The sequence below is a fragment of the Anomaloglossus baeobatrachus genome, chromosome 2 (assembly GCF_048569485.1).
Source record: "Anomaloglossus baeobatrachus isolate aAnoBae1 chromosome 2, aAnoBae1.hap1, whole genome shotgun sequence".
In the NCBI taxonomy this organism is placed as follows: domain Eukaryota; kingdom Metazoa; phylum Chordata; class Amphibia; order Anura; family Aromobatidae; genus Anomaloglossus; species Anomaloglossus baeobatrachus.
The window spans coordinates 603065163-603086622 of NC_134354.1; positions in this window are offsets into that span (position 1 = coordinate 603065163).

Genomic DNA, 21460 nt, shown 5'->3' on the forward strand with positions numbered 1-21460 from the left:
GGGGTCCCACGACGACTCTGGACCGTCTAGAATATGGGGGGAGACACTCAGGGAACGTATCCCCCATTTTCTAGGAGTGCGGACCCTTCATGTGAGGAGTGTGGGTGCAATGAATCTGCACTCACTCTTCTCGGGTCCACAGCAGCAGAGTCCATGTCGTAATGGTTGCTACCAAAGCTGCAATGCCCTGCTCATGAGGTAAGGGCATGCCGAATCAGGAGAACTACTGTAGAGGAAGGTCTGCTCACTGGTATATAGGTGCTCAGAGGTAATAATAGATAAAATTAGTGAGTAACCTCGGCACTCTAAATCTCCCAGACGAAGTCAGTAAGTCACAACGGATAGTAATGCAAAATCACTCTTTATTGGTCCGTATTAAGAAAAAAAAATTTTTCATAAGCATATATGTTTTTGTCCAAAACAAGTTACAAATGACGTTTCGGCCTGAGCCTTCGTCAGATTGGACTTATCTGCATGTAATTATGAAAAATGACAATAATCAGTATCACATAAGAGTGAGAGAACAATAACATAAACTCGAACAATGTAGAGGTACAATTGGGATGCAGCAAAAAAATTGCAACACAGCAAGAAATGAAACACATGATACAAATGTCATAATACAGTACAAGGACAATATAGTAATGACAAATATGGGGTCAGAGTAGACTTAGACAGCTCTGGTACGAAAGAGATGTCAATCATAAAGTAACATGTACAGTAGCTGTAGAGCTACAGTATGCATGGCAGAGCTAATGGGTAGACCGACCATAGAAAAAGAATGGAGAAAAAGTGGAGAATAAGTGGAGAATAAGTGGAGAAAAAGTGGAGAAAAAGTGGAGAAAAAGTGGAGAAAAAGTGGAGAAAAATCGGAGAAAAAGTGGAGAAAAAGTGGAGAATAAGTGGAGAAAAAGTGGAGAAAAAGTGGAGAAAAAGTGGAGAAAAAGTGGAGAAAAAGTGGAGAAAAAAATGGAGAAAAAGTGGAGAAAAAGTGGAGAAAAAGTGGAGAAAAAGTGGAGAAAAAATGGAGAAAAAGTGGAGAAAAAAATGGAGAAAAAGTGGAGAAAAAGTGGAGAAAAAGTGGAGAAAAAAATGGAGAAAAAGTGGAGAAAAAGTGGAGAAAAAGTGAAGAAAAAGTGGAGAAAAAGTGGAGAAAAAATGGAGAAAAAGTGGAGAAAAAGTGGAGAAAAAAATGGAGAAAAAGTGGAGAAAAAGTGGAGAAAAAAATGGAGAAAAAGTGGAGAAAAAGTGGAGAAAAAATGGAGAAAAAATGGAGAAAAAGTGGAGAAAAAGTGGAGAATAAGTGGAGAAAAAGTGGAGAAAAAAATGGAGAAAAAGTGGAGAAAAAGTGGAGAAAAAGTGGAGAAAAAAAATGGAGAAAAAGTGGAGAAAATTTGGAGAAAAAGTGAAGAATAAGTGGAGAAAAAGTGGAGAAAAAGTGGAGAAAAAGTGGAGAAAAAAATGTAGAAAAAGTGGAGAAAAAGTGGAGAAAAAGTGGAGAAAAAGTGGAGAAAAAGTGGAGAAAAAGTGAAGAATAAGTAGAGAAAAAGTGGAGAAAAAGTGGAGAAAAAAATGGAGAAAAAGTGGAGAAAAAATGTAGAAAAAGTGGAGAAAAAGTGGAGAATAAGTGGAGAAAAAGTGGAGAAAAAAATGAAGAAAAAGTGGAGAAAAAGTGGAGAGAAAAATGGAGAAAAAGTGGAGAAAAAGGGGAGAAAAAAATGGAGAAAAAGTGGAGAATAAGTGGAGAAAAAGAGGAGAAAAAGTGGAGAAAAAGTGGAGAAAAAGTGGAGAAAAAGTGGAGAAAAAAATGTAGAAAAAGTGGAGAAAAAATGTAGAAAAAGTGGAGAAAAAGTGGAGAAAAAAATGTAGAAAAAATGGAGAAAAAATGTAGAAATAGTGGAGAATAAGTGGAGAATAAGTGGAGAATAAGTGGAGAAAAAGTGGAGAAAAAGTGGAGAAAAAAATGTAGAAAAAATGGAGAAAAAGTGGAGCACCCTTTGGTGCCTTTCATGTGGCACTAAGGGGTGCTTAGCTTTGTATTTAGCCAAAAAAATGAAAAAAAAAAATGACGTAGGGTTCCCCCTAGTTTTGTAGCCAGCTAGGGTAAAGCAGACGGCTGCAGCCTGCAGACCACAGCTGGCAACCTCACCTTGGCTGGTAATCCAAAACTGAGGGCACCCCACGCTGTTATTTTAAATTAAATAAATAATTAAAAAAAAAACCACGTAGGGGTCCCCCAAAATTGGATCACCAGCCAAGGTAAAGCAGACAGCTGGGGCCTGATATTCTCAGACTAGGGAGGTCCATGGTTATTGGACTCTCCCCAGCCTAAAAATAGCAGGCCGCAGCCGCCCCAGAAGTGGCGCATCCATTAGATGCGCCAATCCTGGTGCTTCGCCCCAGCTCATCCCGCGCCCTGGTGCGGTGGCAAACGGGGTAATATATGGGGTTAATACCAGATGTGTAATGTCACCTGGCATCAAGCCCTGGGGTTGGTGAGGTCAGGCGTCTATCAGATACCCGACATCACCAACCCAGTCAGTAATAAAAAAAAATAGACGACAAACACATTTTTATTTGAAAAAACACTCCCCAAAACATTCCCTCTTTAACCAATTTATTAGAATGAAAAACAAATCCAGGTCTGGTGTAATCCAAGGGGTTGCCATGACGATCCACACTGTCCCAGTCAATGAAGAGCAGGATGTTCCCCATTGGCTGGGAGAGCAATGCAGTGACCTGAGCTAACATCAATGGGTCAGCCCAGGTCACTGCAGGGCATGACAAGTGCTGCTGTCAGCGAGGTACATTACCTGCGCTGATCTCCAGCACACTGACAGCCCCTGTCACTGAGTTCAGTGACCGGCACCTTCACACCAAGTATCGCGAGAGGCCCGTGACGTCACCGCTAGTCACTCTTGGGTCGGAAGCGAGAGGTGATGTGACAAGCGGCGGCCATGGAGGACAGTGACAGCGCTGAGGTCGGGATGGCGGGACTTCATCACCGCAGGTAAGCTGAGCGGGACCATGTGTGTGTGTGTGTGTGTGTGTGTGTGTGTGTGTGTGTGTGTACCTGTGTACAATACATGCCGCGGGCAGGAGGGGGCGGAGCGAGCTGAGCGGGGAAGTGTGGGCTTCCTGCACGTAACTAAGATAAACATCGGGTTACTAACCAAAGCGCTTTGCTTGGATACCCGATGTTTATCTTGGTTACCAGCTTCTGGCAGGCTGCCAGCGATGGCTCCTGCACACTGTGGCTGTAAAAAGCCCTGCTTTTTGCTGCTAGAACCGTTCTCGAACGTATCTAGAACTATCGAGCTTTTGCAAAAAGCTCAAGTTCTAGTTCGATCTCGAACAGCCCCCAAAATCACTCGAGCCTAGAACTGGAGAACCACGAACCGTGAACCGCGCTCAACTCTAGTAAGGAGGTGCGTGGGATTCCTTGGGCGCAGTTACAAGGAAGGGTGGCCTGATCACAGGGTTTGGGCCGAGGTGGAGGACCCACACGAGGTTGAGGAGGCAGAAGCAGTGGAGGAACTTGTACATACAGAGGAAGGATTGACACACAAGTCGTGGGGACGGCAAGACTTGTACAGCAAACCCTTCTCCATTTCTCACCATAGTTACCCAGTGCCCAGTCAGCAACATGTAACTCCCCTGTCCATGCTTACTGGTCCAAGTATCTGTGTTGAAATGCACCCTGTCACACACAGAGTTTATCAAGGAAGCGGTGAGGTTGTGTGCGACCTACTGTGGTAGCATGGGCACGCCTTTCTTGGAGAAGGAGTGATGACTGGCCATCGGCTCTTGGGGCACTGCAATGGGCATAAGGTCTCAAAAATCCTCGGTCTCAAAAAGGTGAAAAGGCAGCCTTTCTGTTGCCAACAAGTTGCAGATGATGAAACTCAACCTCTTAGGTATGTCATGCCCTTCGAAAATCATGTAAAACACAGCGAGGGGACTCCAACCACAGTCTCCCTCGTTGCCACTAATTGGGCCACACACACCCCACTTGACTGGCATCAGTTGACCCAATTTTCAAGATGAAAAAGATGCTTTGCATGAAGCACTCTCAAAAATACGCGTGCCTTTCCCGTCCCCTGGCTGACCCAGGGGAAGAAAAGTCCTCTGAGAGCCATGATTTGTTCATTTTGGTTCTTTTAGAAACACAGCGAGGGGACTCCAACCACAGTCTCCCTCATTGCCACTAATTGGGCCACACACACCCCACTTGACTGACATCAGTTGATGCCCCTTTTCAAAATGAAAAAGATGCTTTGCATGAAGCACTCTCAAAAATACGCGTGCCTTTCCCGTCCCCTGGCTGACCCAGGGGAAGAAAAGTCCTCTCAGAGCCATGACTTGTTCATCTTGGTTCTTTTAGAAACACAGCGAGGGGACTCCAACCACAGTCTCCCTCGTTGCCACTAATTGGGCCACACACACCCCACTTGACTGGCATCAGTTGACCCAATTTTCAAGATGAAAAAGATGCTTTGCATGAAGCACTCTCAAAAATATGCGTGCCTTTCCCGTCCCCTGGCTGACCCAGGGGAAGAAAAGTCCTCTGAGAGCCATGATTTGTTCATTTTGGTCCTTTTAGAAACACAGCGAGGGGACTCCAACCACAGTCTCCCTCGTTGCCACTAATTGGGCCACACACACCCCACTTGACTGGCATCAGTTGACCCCCCTTTTGAAAAAGAAAAAGATGCTTTGCATGAAGCACTCTCAAAAATACGCGTGCCTTTCCCGTCCCCTGGCTGACCCAGGGGAAGAAAAGTCCTCTGAGAGCCATGTCCACATTGTCAGTGGACAGACGCGTGTGCTTATCTGCCAGCAGACCCCCAGCAGCACTGAAGACAGGTTCCGAGAGAACGCTGGCTGCAGGACACGACAAGATCCCCAAGGCGTACGTGGCAATCTCAGGCAATTTATCCAGATTGGAAGCCTAAAATGAGCAGGGCTCAAGTTGCACAGTAATGGCATCGATGTTTCCTTGCATATACTCATATATCTGTGTGTCCTCCTCTTTTTCCTTGTCCAGCTCTTTTGTTTTCGCATGAGTATATGTCCTTGTCACTTTCCCATGTGTTTGTGTTGTGTTGTGAGTTGTTTGTCACCTTTTGGACACCTTTGAGGGTGTTTTCTAGGTGTTTTTATGTGTTTGTGATTGCCTGCCAATGTTTCCTATGCGGTTCGAGTTCGGTTCGTCGAACGATCGACGAACCGAACTCGAACGGGACCTCCGTTCGGCGAACCGACCTCGAGCCGAACCGGGACCGGTTCGCTCATCTCTACAGGTGGGTACAGTGCCCGTGTTCTGTGGGTGAGTGGACAGGAAAGGAACAGTAACTAAATATTCCAGACACTTTTAGGATGGCAGCAAAAGTGTCAACTCTTTGGGCAAATAAAATTGCGTGGCAAAAGTGGGCAAGTGGGTACAGTGCCCGAGTTCTGTGGGTAAGTGGACAGGAAAGGAACAGCAACTTAGTATTCCAGACACTTTTAGGATGGCAGCAAAAGTGTCAGCTCTTTGGACAAATAAAATTGTGTGGCAAAAGTGGGCAGGTGAGAACAGTGCCCGGGTTCTGTAAGTACCAGGACAGGAAAAGAAAACTAAGTTACTATTGCAGACACTTTTAGGATGGCAGGAAATATGTCAGCTCTTTGGGCAAATAAAAAAATTGCGTTTCAAAAGTGGGCAGGTGAATACAGTGCCCGGGTTCTGTGGGTCAGTGGACAGGAAAGGAACAGTAACTTAGTATTCCAGACACTTTTAGGATGGCAGCAAAAGTGTCAGCTCTTTGTGCAAATAAAATTGTGTTTCAAAAGTGGGCAGGTGAATACAGTGCCCGGGTTCTGTGAATCAGTGGAAAAGAAAGGATAAGTAACTTAGTATTCCAGAAACTATTAGGATGCCAGCAAAAGTGTCAGCTCTTTGGGCAAATAAAACTGTGTGGCAAAAGTGGGCAGGTGGGTACAGTGCCCGGGTTCTGTGGGTCAGTGGACAGGAAAGGAACAGTAACTTAGTAATCCAGTCACTTTAAGGATGGCAGCAAAAGTGTCAGCTCTTTAGGAAAATAACTTTGCATGGCAAAAGTAGGCAGGTGGGTACAGTGCCCGGGTTCTGTGGGTACCAGGACAGGAAAGGAAAACTAAGTTACTATTCCAGAATTTTTTAGGATGGCAGCAAAAGTGTCAGCTCTTTCGGCAAATAAAATTGCGTGGCAAAAGTGGGCAGGTGGGTACAGTGCTCGGGTTCTGTGGGTACCAGGACAGGAAAGGAAAACTAAGTTATCATTCCAGACACTTTTAGGATGGCAGCAAAAGTGTCAGCTCTTTGGGCAAATAAAAGTGCATGGCAAAAGTGGGCAGGTGGGTACAGTGCCCGGGTTCTGTGGGTACCAGGACAGGAAAGGAAAACTAAGTTACTATTCCAGAATTTTTTAGGATGGCAGCAAAAGTGTCAGCTCTTTCGGCAAATAAAATTGCGTGGCAAAAGTGGGCAGGTGGGTACAGTGCTCGGGTTCTGTGGGTACCAGGACAGGAAAGGAAAACTAAGTTATCATTCCAGACACTTTTAGGATGGCAGCAAAAGTGTCAGCTCTTTGGGCAAATAAAATTGCATGGCAAAAGTGGGCAGGTGGGTACAGTGCCCGGGTTCTGTGGGTACCAGGACAGGAAAGGAAAACTAAGTTACTATTCCAGACACTTTTGGGATGGCAGTAAAAGTGGCAGCTCTTTGGGCATATAAAATTGCGTAGCAAAAGTGGGCAGGTGGGTACAGTGCCCGGGTTCTGTGGGTACCAGGACAGGAAAGGAAAACTAAGTTACTAATTCAGACACTTTTAGGATGGCAGCAAAAGTGTCAGCTCTTTGAGAAAAAAAAATTGCGTGGCAAAAGTGGGCAGGTGGGTACAGTGCCCGGGTTCTGTGGGTACCAGGACAGGAAAGGAACAGTAACTTAGTATTCCAGATACTTTAAGGATGACAGCAAAAGTGTCAGCTCTTTGGGAAAATAACTTTGCATGGCAAGAGTAGGCAGGTGGGTACAGTGCCCGGGTTCTGTGGGTACCAGGACAGGAAAGGAAAACTAAGTTACTATTCCAGAATTTTTTAGGATGGCAGCAAAAGTGTCAGCTCTTTCGGCAAATAAAATTGCGTGGCAAAAGTGGGCAGGTGGGTACAGTGCTCGGCTTCTGTGGGTACCAGGACAGGAAAGGAAAACTAAGTTATCATTCCAGACACTTTTAGGATGGCAGCAAAAGTGTCAGCTCTTTGGGCAAATAAAATTGCATGGCAAAAGTGGGCAGGTGGGTACAGTGCCCGGGTTCTGTGGGTACCAGGACGGGAAAGGAAAACTAAGTTACTATTACAGACACTTTTAGGATGGCAGCAAAAGTGTCAGCTCTTTGGGCAAATAAAATTGCATGGCAAAAGTGGGCATGTGGGTACAGTGCCCGGGTTCTGTGGGTACCAGGACAGGAAAGGAAAACTAAGTTACTATTCCAGACACTTTTAGGATGGCAGTAAAAGTGTCAGCTCTTTGGGCAAATAAAATTGCGTGGCAAAAGTGGGCAGGTGGGTACAGTGCCCGGGTTCTGTGAGTACCAGGACAGGAAAGGAAAACTAAGTTACCATTCCAGACACTTTTAGGATGGCAGCAAAAGTGTCAGCTCTTTGGGCAAATAAAATTGCATGGCAAAAGTGGGCAGGTGGGTACAGTGAACGGGTTCTGTGGGTACCAGGACAGGAAAGGAAAACTAAGTTACTATTCCAGACACTTTTGGGATGGCAGTAAAATTGTCAGCTCTTTGGGCATATAAATATGCGTGGCAAAAGTGGGCAGGTGGGTACAGTGCCCGGGTTCTGTGGGTACCAGGACAGGAAAGGAAAACTAAGTTACTATTCCAGAAATTTTTAGGATGGCAGGAAAAGTGTCAGCTCTTTCGGCAAATAAAATTGCGTGGCAAAAGTGGGCAGGTGGGTACAGTGCTCGGGTTCTGTGGGTACCAGGACAGGAAAGGAAAACTAAGTTATCATTCCAGACACTTTTAGGATGGCAGCAAAAGTGTCAGCTCTTTGGGCAAATAAAATTGCATGGAAAAAGTGGGCAGGTGGGTACAGTGCCCGGGTTCTGTGGGTACCAGGACAGGAAAGGAAAACTAAGTTACTATTCCAGACACTTTTGGGATGGCAGTAAAAGTGTCAGCTCTTTGGGCATATAAAATTGCGTGGTAAAGTGGGCAGGTGGGTACAGTGCCCGGGTTCTGTGGGTACCAGGACAGGAAAGGAAAACTAAGTTACTAATTCAGACACTTTTAGGATGGCAGCAAAAGTGTCAGCTCTTTGGGAAAAAAATTGCGTGGCAAAAGAGGGCAGGTGGGTACAGTGCCCGGGTTCTGTGGGTACCAGGACAGGAAAGGAACAGTAACTTAGTATTCCAGATACTTTAAGGATGACAGCAAAAGTGTCAGCTCTTTGGGAAAATAACTTTGCATGGCAAAAGTAGGCAGGTGGGTACAGTGCCCGGGTTCTGTGTGTACCAGGACAGGAAAAGAAAACTAAGTTACTATTCCAGACACTTTTAGGATGGCAGCAAAAGTGTCTGCTCTTATGGCAAACAAAATTGCATGGCAAAAGGGGGCAGGTGGGTACAGTGCCCGGGTTCTGTGGGTATCAACACAGGAAAGGAAAACTAAGTTACTATTCCAGACACTTTTTGGATGGCAGCAAAAGTGTCAGCTCTTTCGGCAAATAAAATTGCATGGCAAAAGTGGGCAGGTGGGTACAGTGCCCGGGTTCTGTGGGTACCAGGACGGGAAAGGAAAACTAAGTTACTATTACAGACACTTTTAGGATGGCAGCAAAATTGTCAGCTCTTTTGGCAAATAAAATTGCATGGCAAAAGTGGGCATGTGGGTACAGTGCCCAGGTTCTGTGGGTACCAGGACAGGAAAGGAAAACTAAGTTACTATTCCAGACAGTTTTAGGATGGCAGTAAAATTGTCAGCTCTTTGTGCAAATAAATTTGCGTGGCAAAAGTGGGCAGGTGGGTATAGTGCCCGGGTTCTGTGAGTACCAGGACAGGAAAGGAAAACTAAGTTACCATTCCAGACACTATTAGGATGGCAGTAAAAGTGTCAGCTCTTTGACAAAAAAAATTGCGTGGCGAAAGTGGCCAGGTGGTTACAGTGCCCGGTTTCTGTGGGTACCAGGACAGGAAAGGAAAACTAAGTTACTGTTCCAGACTCTTTTAGGATGGCAGCAAAAGTGTCAGCTCTTTGGGCAAATAAAATTGCGTGGCAAAAGTGGGCAGGTGGGCACAGTGCCCGGGTTCTGTGGGTACCAGGACAGAAAAGGAAAACTAAGTTTCTGTTCCAGACACTTTTAGGATGGCAGCAAAAGTGTCAGCTCTTTGGGCAAATAAAATTGCGTGGCAAAAGTGGGCAGGTGGGCACAGTGCCCGGGTTCTGTGGGTACCAGGACAGAAAAGGAAAACTAAGTTTCTGTTCCAGACACTTTTAGGATGGCAGCAAAAGTGTCAGCTCTTTGGGCAAATAAAATGATGTGGCAAAAGTGGGCAGGTTGATACAGTGCCCGGGTTCTATGTGTCAGTGGACAGGAAAGGAACAGTAACTTAGTATTCCAGACACTTTAGGGATGGAAGCAAAAGTGTCAGCTCTTTGGGAAAATAACTTTGCATGGCAAAAGTAGGCAGGTGGGTACAGTGCCCGGGTTCTGTGGGTACCAGGACAGGAAAGGAAAACTAAGCTACTATTCCAGACACTTTTAGGATGGCAACAAAAGTGTCTGCTCTTATGGAAAATAAAATTGCATGGCAAAACGGGGCAGGTGGGTACAGTGCCCGGGTTCTGTGGGTATCAACACAGGAAAGGAAAACTAAGTTACTATTCCAGACACTTTTAGGATGGCAGCAAAAGTGTCAGCTCTTTGGGCAAATAAAATTGCATGGCAAAAGTGGGCAGGTGGGTACAGTGCCCGGGTTCTGTGGGTACCAGGACAGGAAAGGAAAACTAAGTTACTAATCCAGACACTTTTAGGATGGCAGCAAAATGTCAGCTCTTTAAGAAAATAAAATTGCGTAGCAAAAGTGAGCAGGTGGGTACTGTGCTTAATTTCTTTGGGTCAGTGGACAGTAAAGGAACAGTAACTTAGTATTCCAGACAGTTTTTGGATGGCAGCAAAATTGTCAGCTCTTTGGGAAAATAAAATTGCATATCAAAAGTGGGCAGGTGGGTACCGTGCCCGGGATCTGTGGGTACCAGGACAGGAAAGGAAAACTAAGTTTCTGTTCCAGACACTTTTAGGATGGTAGCAAAAGTGTCAGCTCTTTGGGATAATAAAATTGCGTTGCAACAGTGGGCAGGTGGGCACAGTGCCCGGGGTCTGTGGGTACCAGGACAGGAAAGGAAAACTAAGTTACTACTGCAGACACTTTTAAGATGGCAGCAAAAGTGTCAGCTCTTTGGGCAAATAAAATTATGTGGCAAAAGTGGGCAGGTGGGTACAGTGCCCGGGATCTGTGGGTCAGTGGATAGGAAAAGAACATTAACTTAGTATTCTAAACACCTTTAGGATGACAGCAAAAGTGTCAGCTCTTTTGGCAAATAAAATTGCATGTCAAAAGTGGGCAGGTGGGTACAGTGCCTGGGTTCTGTGTGTACCAGGACAGCAAAGGAAAACTAAGTTACTATTTCAGACACTTTTAGGATGGCAGCAAAAGGGTTAGCTCTTTGGGCAAATAAAATTGCATGGCAAACGTGGGCAGGTGGGTACAGTGTCCTTGTTCTGTGGGTACCAGGACAGGAAAGGAACAGTAACTTTGTATTCCAGACACTTTAAGGATGGCAGCAAAAGTGTCAGCTCTTTGGGAAAATAACTTTGCATGGCAAAAGTAGGCAGATGGGTACAGTGCCCGGGTTCTGTGGGTACTAGGACAGGAAAGGAAAACTAAGTTACTATTCCAGACACTTTTAGGATGGCAGCAAAAGTGTCAGCTCTTTCGGCAAATAAAATTGCGTGGCAAAAGTGGGCAAGTGGGTACAGTGCCCGGGTTCTGTGGGTACCAGGACGGGAAAGGAAAACTAAGTTACTTTTCCAGACACTTTTAGGATGGCAGCAAAAGTGTCAGCTCTTTGGGCAAATAAATTTGCATGGCAAATGTGGGCAGGTGGGTACAGTGCCCGGGTTCTGTGGGTACCAGGACAGGAAAGGAAAACTAAGTTACTAATCCAGACACTTTTAGGATGGCAGCAAAAGTGTCAGCTCTTCGGGAAAATAAAATTGTGTGGCAAAAGTGAGCAGGTGGGTACAGTGCCCAATTTCTTTGGGTCAGTGGACAGTAAAGGAACAGTAACTTAGTATTTCAGACAGTTTTAGGATGGCAGCAAAAGTGTCAGCTCTTTGGGCAAAGAAAATTGCATATCAAAAGAGGGCAGGTGGGTACAGTGCCCGGGTTCTGTGAGTACCAGGACAGGAAAGGAACAGTAACTTAGTATTCCAGACACTTTAAGGATGGCAGCAAAAGTGTCAGCTCTTTGGGAAAATAACTTTGCATGCCAAAAGTAGGCAGGTGGGTACAGTGCCCGGGTTCTGTGGGTACCAGGACAGGAAAGGAAAACTAAGCTACTATTCCAGACACTTTTAGGATGGCAGCAAAAGTGTCTGCTCTTATGGGAAATAAAATTGCATGGCAAAAGGGGGCAGGTGGGTATGATGCCCGGGTTCTGTGGGTATCAACACAGGAAAGGAAAACTAAGTTACTATTCCAGACACTTTTAGGATGGCAGCAAAAGTGTCAGCTCTTTCGGCAAATAAAATTGCGTGGCAAAAGTGGGCAAGTGGGTACAGTGCCCGGGTTCTGTGGGTACCAGGACGGGAAAGGAAAACTAAGTTACTTTTCCAGACACTTTTAGGATGGCAGCAAAAGTGTCAGCTCTTTAGGCAAATAAAATTGCGTGGCAAAAGTGAGCAGGTGCGTACAGTGCTCGGATTCTGTGGGTACCAGGACAGGAAAGGAAAACTAAGTTATCATTCCAGACACTTTTAAGATGGCAGCAAAAGTGTCAGCTCTTTGGGCAAATAAATTTGCATGGCAAATGTGGGCAGGTGGGTACAGTGCCCGGGTTCTTTGGGTACCAGGACAGGAAAGGAAAACTAAGTTACTAATCCAGACACTTTTAGGATGGCAGCAAAAGTGTCAGCTCTTTGGGAAAATAAAATTGTGTGGCAAAAGTGAGCAGGTGGGTACAGTGCCCAATTTCTTTGGGTCAGTGGACAGTAAAGGAACAGTAACTTAGTATTTCAGACAGTTTTAGGATGGCAGCAAAAGTGTCAGCTCTTTGGGCAAATAAAATTGCATATCAAAAGAGGGCAGGTGGGTACAGTGCCCGGGTTCTGTGAGTACCAGGACAGGAAAGGAAAACTAAGTTTCTGTTCCTGACACTTTTAGGATGGCAGCAAAAGTGTCAGCTCTTTAGGCAAATAAAATTGCGTTGCAACAGTGGGCAGGTGTGTACAGTGCCCGGGGTCTGTGGGTACCAGGACAGGAAAGGAAAACTAAGTTACTATTGCAGACACTTTTAAGATGGCAGCAAAAGTGTCAGCTCTTTGGGCAAATAAAATCATGTGGCAAAAGTGGGCAGGTGGGTACAGTGCTCGGGATCTGTGGGTCAGTGGACAGGAAAAGAACAGTAACTTAGTATTCTAGACACATTTAGGATGGCAGCAAAAGTGTCAGCTCTTTGGGCAAATAAAATTGCGTGTCAAAAGTGGGCAGGTGGGTACAGTGCCTGGGTTCTGTGGGTACCAGGACAGCAAAGGAAAACTAAGTTACTATTTCAGACACTTTTAGGATGGCAGCAAAAGTGTTAGCTCTTTGGGCAAATAAAATTGCATGGCAAACGTGGGCAGGTGGGTACAGTGCCCGTGTTCTGTGGGTACCAGGACAGGAAAGGAACAGTAACTTAGTATTCCAGACACTTTAAGGATGGCAGCAAAAGTGTCAGCTCTTTGGGAAAATAACTTTGCATGGCAAAAGTAGGCAGGTGGGTACAGTGCCCGGTTTCTGTGGGTACCAGGACAGGAAAGGAAAACTAAGTTACTATTCCAGACACTTTTAGGATGGCAGCAAAAGTGTCTGCTCTTTCGGCAAATAAAATTGTGTGGCAAAAGTGGGCAATTGGGTACAGTGCCCGGGTTCGGTGGGTACCAGGACGGGAAAAGAAAACTAAGTTACTATTCCAGACACTTTTAGGATGGCAGCAAAAGTGTCAGCTCTTTGGGTAAATAAAATTGCGTGGCAAAAGTGGGCAGGTGGGTACAGTGCTCGGGTTCTGTTGGTACCAGGACAGGAAAGGAAAACTAAGTTATCATTCCAGACACTTTTAGGATGGCAGCAAAAGTGTCAGCTCTTTGGGCAAATAAAATTGCATATCAAAAGTGGGCAGGTGGGTACCGTGCCCGGGATCTGTGGGTCAGTGGACAGGAAAGGAAAACTAAGTTACTATTCCAGACACTTTTAGGATGGCAGTAAAAGTGTCAGCTCGTTGGGCAAATAAAATTGCGTGGCAAAAGTGGGCAGGTGGGTACAGTGCCTGGGTTCTGTGGGTACCAGGACAGGAAAGGAAAACTAAGTTACTAATCCAAACACTTTTGGGATGGCAGCAAAAGTGTCAGCTCTTTGGGAAAATAAAATTGCATATCAAAAGTGGGCAGGTGGGTACAGTGCACGGGTTCTGTGGGTTCCAGGACAGGAAAGAAAAACTAAGTTACTGTTCCAGACACTTTTAGTTTGGCAGCAAAAGTGTCAGCTGTTTGGGCAAATAAAATTTCGTGGCAAAAGTGGGCAGGTGGGCACAGTGCCCGAGTTCTGTGGGTACCAGGACAGGAAAGGAAAACTAAGTTTCTGTTCCAGACACTTTTAGGATGGCAGCAAAAGTGTCAGCTCTTTGGGCAAATAAAATTGCGTTGCAACAGTGGGCAGGTGTGTATAGTGCTCGGGGTCTGTGGGTACCAGGACAGGAAAGGAAAACTAAGTTACTATTCCATTCACTTTTAGGATGGCAGCAAAAGTATCTTCTATTTGGGCAAATAAATTGTGTGGCAAAAGTGGGCTGGTGGGTACACTGGCTGGGTTCTGTAAGTCAGTGGACAGAAAAGGAACAGTAACTTAGTTTTCCAGACACTTTTAGGATGGCAGCAAAAGTGTCAGCTCTTTCGGCAAATAAAATTGCGTGGGAAAAGTGGGCAGGTGGGTACAGTGCCCGGGTTCTGTTGGTACCAGGACAGGAAAGGAAAACTAAGTTACTATTCAAGACACTTTTCGGAATGTAGAAAAAGTGTCAGCTCTTTGGGCAAACAAAAATGTGTGGCAAAAGTCTGCAAGTGAGTACAGTGCCCGGGTTCTGTGGGTCAGTGGACAGGAAAGGAACAGTAACTTAGTATTCCAGACACTTTTTGGATAGCAGCAAAAGTGTCAGCTCTTTGGGCAAATAAAATTGCGTGGGAAAAGTGGGCAGGTGGGTACAGTGCCCGGGTTCTGTGGGTCAGTGGACAGGAAAGGAACAGTAACTTAGTATTCCAGACACTTTTTGGATAGCAGCAAAAGTGTCAGCTCTTTGGGCAAATAAAATTGCATCGCAAAAGTGGGCAGGTGTGTACAGTGCCCGGGTTCTGCGGGTACCAGGACAGGAAAGAAAAACTAATTTACTATTCCAGACACTTTTAGGATGGCATAAAAAATGTCAGCTCTTTGGGCAAATAAAATTGCATGGCAAAAGTGGGCAGGTGGGTACAGTGCCGGGCTTCTGTGGGTACTAGGGCAGGAAAGGAAGCCTCACTTTCTATCCCTCCTAATGATGAAATGCAGCAAGGATTTCCCTGAGCTGAGGTACATAGACGCTGTTGTCTAAAGCTGTAAACAGCATTTGCATGGACCTGCCTAGCCGCTATGCTATGAACGCCTGGAAATCAGCCCTGAAAAGGGAAGAAATAACCATCAGTCCCTAATCCCTAGAGTGCTGTGTAGCTTGCACTATGTCTATAGTGCAAACAGCAGGATTAGCGGCAGCAGCGTGAGCGGTGACTGTCACCCACACGCACAAAGGAGATAATGGCAGCGACAGGGGAAATGGCCGTATTTTATAAGGCAAGGACATGTGACATTCACAGCCTATGACACATGCCCTTGCTTGTCTGGCAAAAATGCACTTAGCTTTGTGTGTGTCTGTAATTAGCTGACATCCTGGCCCGACTCCACTGCACACACGCTTAGGAAAAAAAATGGCGATCGGCATTCTATCAGCAGTGCACAACAGGTCTAAACCGCGTCCCCCCCCGCACACTATACGCTGAAATTTGATAATAGCGTGAATCACAGTGACTCACACTATTACAGTGAAAAGCCAGCTAGTAACTAGCTAGGCTTTTTGGTGATCGAACCGTTTTCGAACGTAACTCGAACTGTCAAGCTTTTAGCAAAAAGCTTGCATTGGAGTTCGATCTCGAGCACCCTCAAAAATCACTCGAACATGAAATTGGCGAACCTCGAACCTCGAACATCGCTCATCTCTAGTGACAACATATGTGCATTTTGAACTTAACTAAACAATCATATAGTCAAATGATAATACATTTCAAGGTTTTGAGCACAAAATTAATCTTTTATAAACTGTTTATCAAGGGCTCATGAATTTAGGATTATTGAGAATAGTGTAAAACAAGCAGTAATTTACAAACACATTTTTCTTGCATTCTACCCACATAGAACAAAGGTACACTATATCCTAAAAATGATTAAGGATGGGATAATATGAAAAAGTTTTAATAAAGAAAATAACAAAATATGTTTAATAATGTTTGATGGTTCCTTCAAGTCCTGATGAAGGAGATAGTCCATCTCAGAAATGCGTTGAGCTGACCTGTATTATAAATGAAGAAATGGCATAATCAACATCTGTCCTCTGGTGATAGCATGGCATACTACCCATCTCTCTCTTGATTACACATTACTACAGGGCTGCGGCTGTTGCCATTTCTTCATATGATGAACTAGGAGTTGTGACTTTCACAACACTAGTAGGTGAGTGTGATTCTGTTCCTCACCCATTCTTGTTTATCTGGCAAGAACCTATTGCGCTCTTTCCCTCCACAGTTATTTCAAAATAAATGCTTCAAATACCCAGGATAAAAACTCAGCAGCATGGGTGAGCTGCTTCAAGTGTAAATGGATGGAACTAGTAGTAGCAAGTCTAGCTGGCGTACATCCAGCTCAATTCCAAACCAACTACAAGCTGTTTATCTGCAACAGCATTACTGTATGCACAGGAGCAGAAAATTGGGCTGGTCTTGTGCTGCAGGTGTGACACCGGGTGCTACTCAGGAAGACTGATGATGTGATAGTTGGCCCCAGGGATACGAACATCGACAATCTCTAAGGATAGAAACAGCAGCAGTAGCTGGTGTCATGGATTTGTCTGAACTGGATGGATGGATGCAGTAGCAGTGACCAACATGGATATTTGCAGCAGTGGAAGTGGATATCATAGTAGGCAACTGGCGTAGTCACTTGTTCCAGCGGCAGCTGATCTAGGGGAAGTAGCCGGCGTGATAGTTGCAGCAACAGACAACTTGTAATGCACTAAAACACAGATATGAATCAACAATAGTACACAGCAAAATAACAGTAGCAGCAGCACTTATAGACCTGAGAACTAGCAAGAAATAGAACTCGTTGCCCAATCACCTCCCTTAAAGGCATTCCCAGGAGGCCTATGCAGCATTTGCAGGCCCTAGCAGACAGCAACATGGACTGGGGATGGAGCAGGCATGGCTGGGTGTTCAGGAAAGTGAGAGAGCTGGCATTCCCGTCGGGGGAGACAAATGTTCCCCAAAGTAACCACATGTGTCAAGATCCCATGCCAAGGGGTAGGTGTTCACAAGTCTGGCACTTTTTTACAGAAAGTTCAGAAGTCAAGAAAACAATCATGCAACCTGCACAGTAGAGTTGAGCGCAGTTCGTGGTTCGTGGTTCTCCAGTTCGCGGCTCGAGTGATTTTGGGGGCTGTTCTAGATCGAACTAGAACTCGAGCTTTTTTGCAAAAGCTCGATAGTTCTAGATACGTTCGAGAACGGTTCTAGCAGCAAAAAAAACAGCTAATTCCTTGCTGGCTTTCCGCTGTATAAGTGTAAGTCACTCTGTGACTCACACTATTATGACATGTCAGTGTATAGTGTGCGGGAACAGCGCATTCAGATCACTGCTGTATGTATAATGGCGATCGCCATTTTTTTTTTTTTCCTTGTCTTCCTACCCTAAGCGCGCGCGTGTAGTGGGGAGGGCCAGCATGTCAGCCAATCCCAGACACACACACAGCTAAGTGGACTTTTAGCCAGAGAAGCAACGGCATGTGTGATAGGATGTCCATGTCACATGTCCCTACATTATAAAAACGGACATTTTCCTCCAGCACGCCATTATCTGCCTTCTGCGTCCTTGGTGTCAGACATCACTGGCGCAGCTCCTATCACCGATACACCTGTATACGCTCCATACACAGCGCTGGACAGCTTAGGGATAGCACTTTCTATCAGTCCTTTCAAGGGCTCATACCGGCAGGGTCAGAGCCATATGTGACAGGTCCTGAAAAAAGAGTTTAACAGCTACAGAAGATGACAGCGTCTGTGTAGCTAAGGTCAGGGATTTCCTCGCTGCATTTCCCCATTAGGAGGGATAGAAAGGCAGGCTTCCTTTCCTCTAAGCAGAGACCCACAACCCTGCCACTGTACCCCCCTGCCCTTTGCACACTCCAACTTATTGTTACTAAGCCATTATACTAGCAAACACTCAGTGAACTTAGTGGCATTCTAAACGTGGCTATTGGACTTCTGTATAGTTCCAGTAGTGCACAGATATTTGCATCACGTCTGCCTGCATTGCACACTCCAACTCATTATAACTAAGCCATTATACTAGCAAACACTGAGTGAACCTAGTGGCATCCTAAACGTGGCTGTTGGACTTCTGTATAGTCCCAGTAGTGCAAAGATATTTGCAGCACGTCTGCCTGCATTGCACACTCCAACTCATTATAACTAAGCCATTATACTAGCAAACACTGAGTAAACCTAGTGGCATCCTAAACGTGGCTATTGGACTTTTGTATAGTCCCAGTAGTGCAAAGATATTTGCAGCACGTCTGCCTGCATTGCACACTCCAACTCATTATAACTAAGCCATTATACTAGCAAACACTGAGTGAACCTAGTGGCATCCTAAACATGGCTGTTGGACTTTTGTATTGTCCCACTAGTGCAAAGATATTTGCAGCACGTCTGCCTGCATTGCACACTCCAACTCATTATAACTAAGCCATTATACTAGCAATTTATGCTGCCAGTTTAAGGGCCGTAGTTGCATTGTCAGGGATATTTATTCTTTATTATTCTGCTGTTAATAAAGCTAGACCACCACTGCAATCTACACCATCTCTCAATTTTTACTACCACATTTTCAGTGCACAATCTTGTCGCAATCAACATGAGTGGCAAAATGACAGATGCTGGTGGAAAGGGGAAGAGGCGTGGTGGAAAAGGAAAAAAAGGGTTTGTCCGTGGGGAAGGTGGCAAAGCTCCATTATCATCTGCTGAAGATAGACCATCTACCAGCAAAAGTAAGATGTCTACTACTTACCGTGGACAATCCGATGTGCTCCCTTTTTTACGGACACGAACAACTGGAACAAAGGTAGATGATGGCCAAAAAAGGAAAATGCTTGAATGGATCTCAAGTGGTCCAACAAGTGCCCTCTCAGCCACTTCAAGTACCGCATCCAAAAAACACCAGTCCTCTGAGTTGTCATCCCAATCAAACTTGCTTTCTCCCAGCTCTGAAGTCTCCATCAGCCCTGCACAGTATGGTGGAACTGAGATGGCTGAGTCTGCAGAGCTGTTCAGTCACACTATAGCCTGGGAATCAGAAGTCTGCTCCCAAGCTACAGTGAGTACAGACCAGGAAATGGTCTGCAGTGATGCCCAGAACCTTTGTGACTCTGATTCAGGCCGTGAGGACCAAGTTTCTGAGCATAATGTTGACCCTTTGTCACAAACTGTAACACCTGTGGTTATAGACAATGAGGAACATACTGATGACGATGAGACGCAGATACCAGATTGGGATGACAACTTAAATATTCAGTCAGGGCAAGAAGAGGCTCGGTCTGAGGGGGAGGGGAGTGCAAACACAACAATTGATGATGAAGTTCTAGATCCCACCTACTGTCAACCCCTAGTCAGGCACTCGAGGAGGTCAACAGAGGCGGTGGAGGAGGATGCAACCGACGACGAAGTTACCTTGCGCCTTCCTGGACAGAGTCGGAGCACTGGTAGCACGTCTACAACTGCATCATCAGCAACCACTCTGCCTCTGAGCACTAGTCGGGGTGGCTCAGCAGGTCGCATGCCCTCTAAGCCTTGCCTAGCCTGGTCCTTTTTTGACATAGAAAAAGATCGCCCAAATTATGTTATGTGTAAAATTTGTCGTGATTCTGTTAGTAGAGGGCAAAACCTCAGCAGTTTGACAACTTCTTCCATGAATCGTCACATGAATAAATATCATAGGTCCCGGTGGGAAGCTCACCGTGCTGCAATGCGGCCTAGCGGAGCGAACCATCTATGGCCTGCCCCTTCCAGTGCATCCGCGCGCTCTTCATCTTCTAGGACTGTGGGGACAGCTGTCACACCTGGTTTTCCACGCACAACTTCCACCACTGTAACCGCAACAGGCAGTTTGCTTGGTAGGTCGTCAGTTGGTTTGGAAGGGAAAACAAGTGAGTGTGTACAGCTCTCTCAGACATCGATAGCACCAACGTTGGATGAAGGCAACATCATGTCTCCTGACAAACACCACTTGGCATCGGAGGTAACCGACCAAGAAGAAGTGAATAAACGCCAATTACTAGCAAATCTTAAATATTTTATTATTCATTTTCAGTAAATATATTCAAATAGATATACAAACAAGAGAGCCACCTGGGGGGCACATGGTTCCAGAATTCTCAAAATATAGCATCATGTCCGTTATTTGGCATTATACAAAATGATCATATGTCATATCAATAAAGCATGATCTTACAATATCACATATCATAAATTTCTCTCACTAAGAGACTGTGGACGAACCATAAGACATTGGAGTGTGGCATAAATAATCTCCATTAACCCAATTAATCTTAGCATCTAACATACACTTTATCGCATTATATTTAAGGGTTAAATACCAATGGTATATCACTACCACCATTCCAATGTCCTACAGTTACATAGTGATCAGCCTGGTGGGGTACATATATGGTAGTATGTTAAGTGACCGATTTGCACATATTGCTCTCTTTGTTTCCCCTTTTCCACAAGCAGGTACAATTAAATGCAAATCAATCACTATTATCATAAACCATATACTTTAGAACATCACTTATCACCACCTGGTAATCTATTCAGTGGGTCAATTAAAGCTGGTGTCACACACAGCGACAACGACAACGACGTCGCTGCTACGTCACCATTTTCTGTGACGTTGCAGCGACGTCCCATCGCTGTCTCTGTGTGTGAAATCCAGCAACGACCTGGCCCCTGCTGTGAGGTCGCCGGTCGTTGCTGAATGTCCAGCTTCATTTTTTGGTCGTCACTCTCCCGCTGTGATACACACATCGCTGTGTGTGACAGCGAGAGAGCGACGAAATGAAGCGAGCAGAGGGAGCAGGAGCCGGCGTCTGGCAGCTGCGGTAAGCTGTAACCAGCGTAAACATCGGGTAACCAAGGGAAGACCTTTCCCTGGTTACCCGATATTTACCTTCATTACCAGCCTCCGCTCTTGCTGCCAGTGCCGGCTCCTGCACTGTGACATGTGGCTGCAGTACACATCAGGTAATTAACCCGATGTATACTGTAGCAAGGAGAGCAAGGAGCCAGCGCTAAGCAGTGCGCGCGGCTCCCTGCTCTCTGCACTGTGACATGTAGCTGCAGCACACATCGGGTTAATTAGCCCGATGTGTACTGTACCTAGGAGAGCAAGGAGCCAGAGCTAAGCGCGGCTCCCTGCTCTCTGCACATGTAGCGACGTTATGATCGCTGCGTCTGCTGTGTTTGACAGCTAAGCAGCGATCATAACAGCGACTTACAAGGTCGCTGTTACGTCACCGAAAATGGTGACATAACAGCGACGTCGTTGTCGCTGTCGCTTAGTGTGAACCCAGCTTTAGTGCAGGCATATATGGGAGTATATTAAGTGACCGATTTGCACATATCACTCTCTTTGTTTCCCCTTTTCACAAGCAGGTACAGTTAAATGCAAATCAATCACTATTATCATAAACCATATACTTTAGAACATCACTTATCACCACCTGATAATCTATTCAGTGGGTCAATTAAGTGC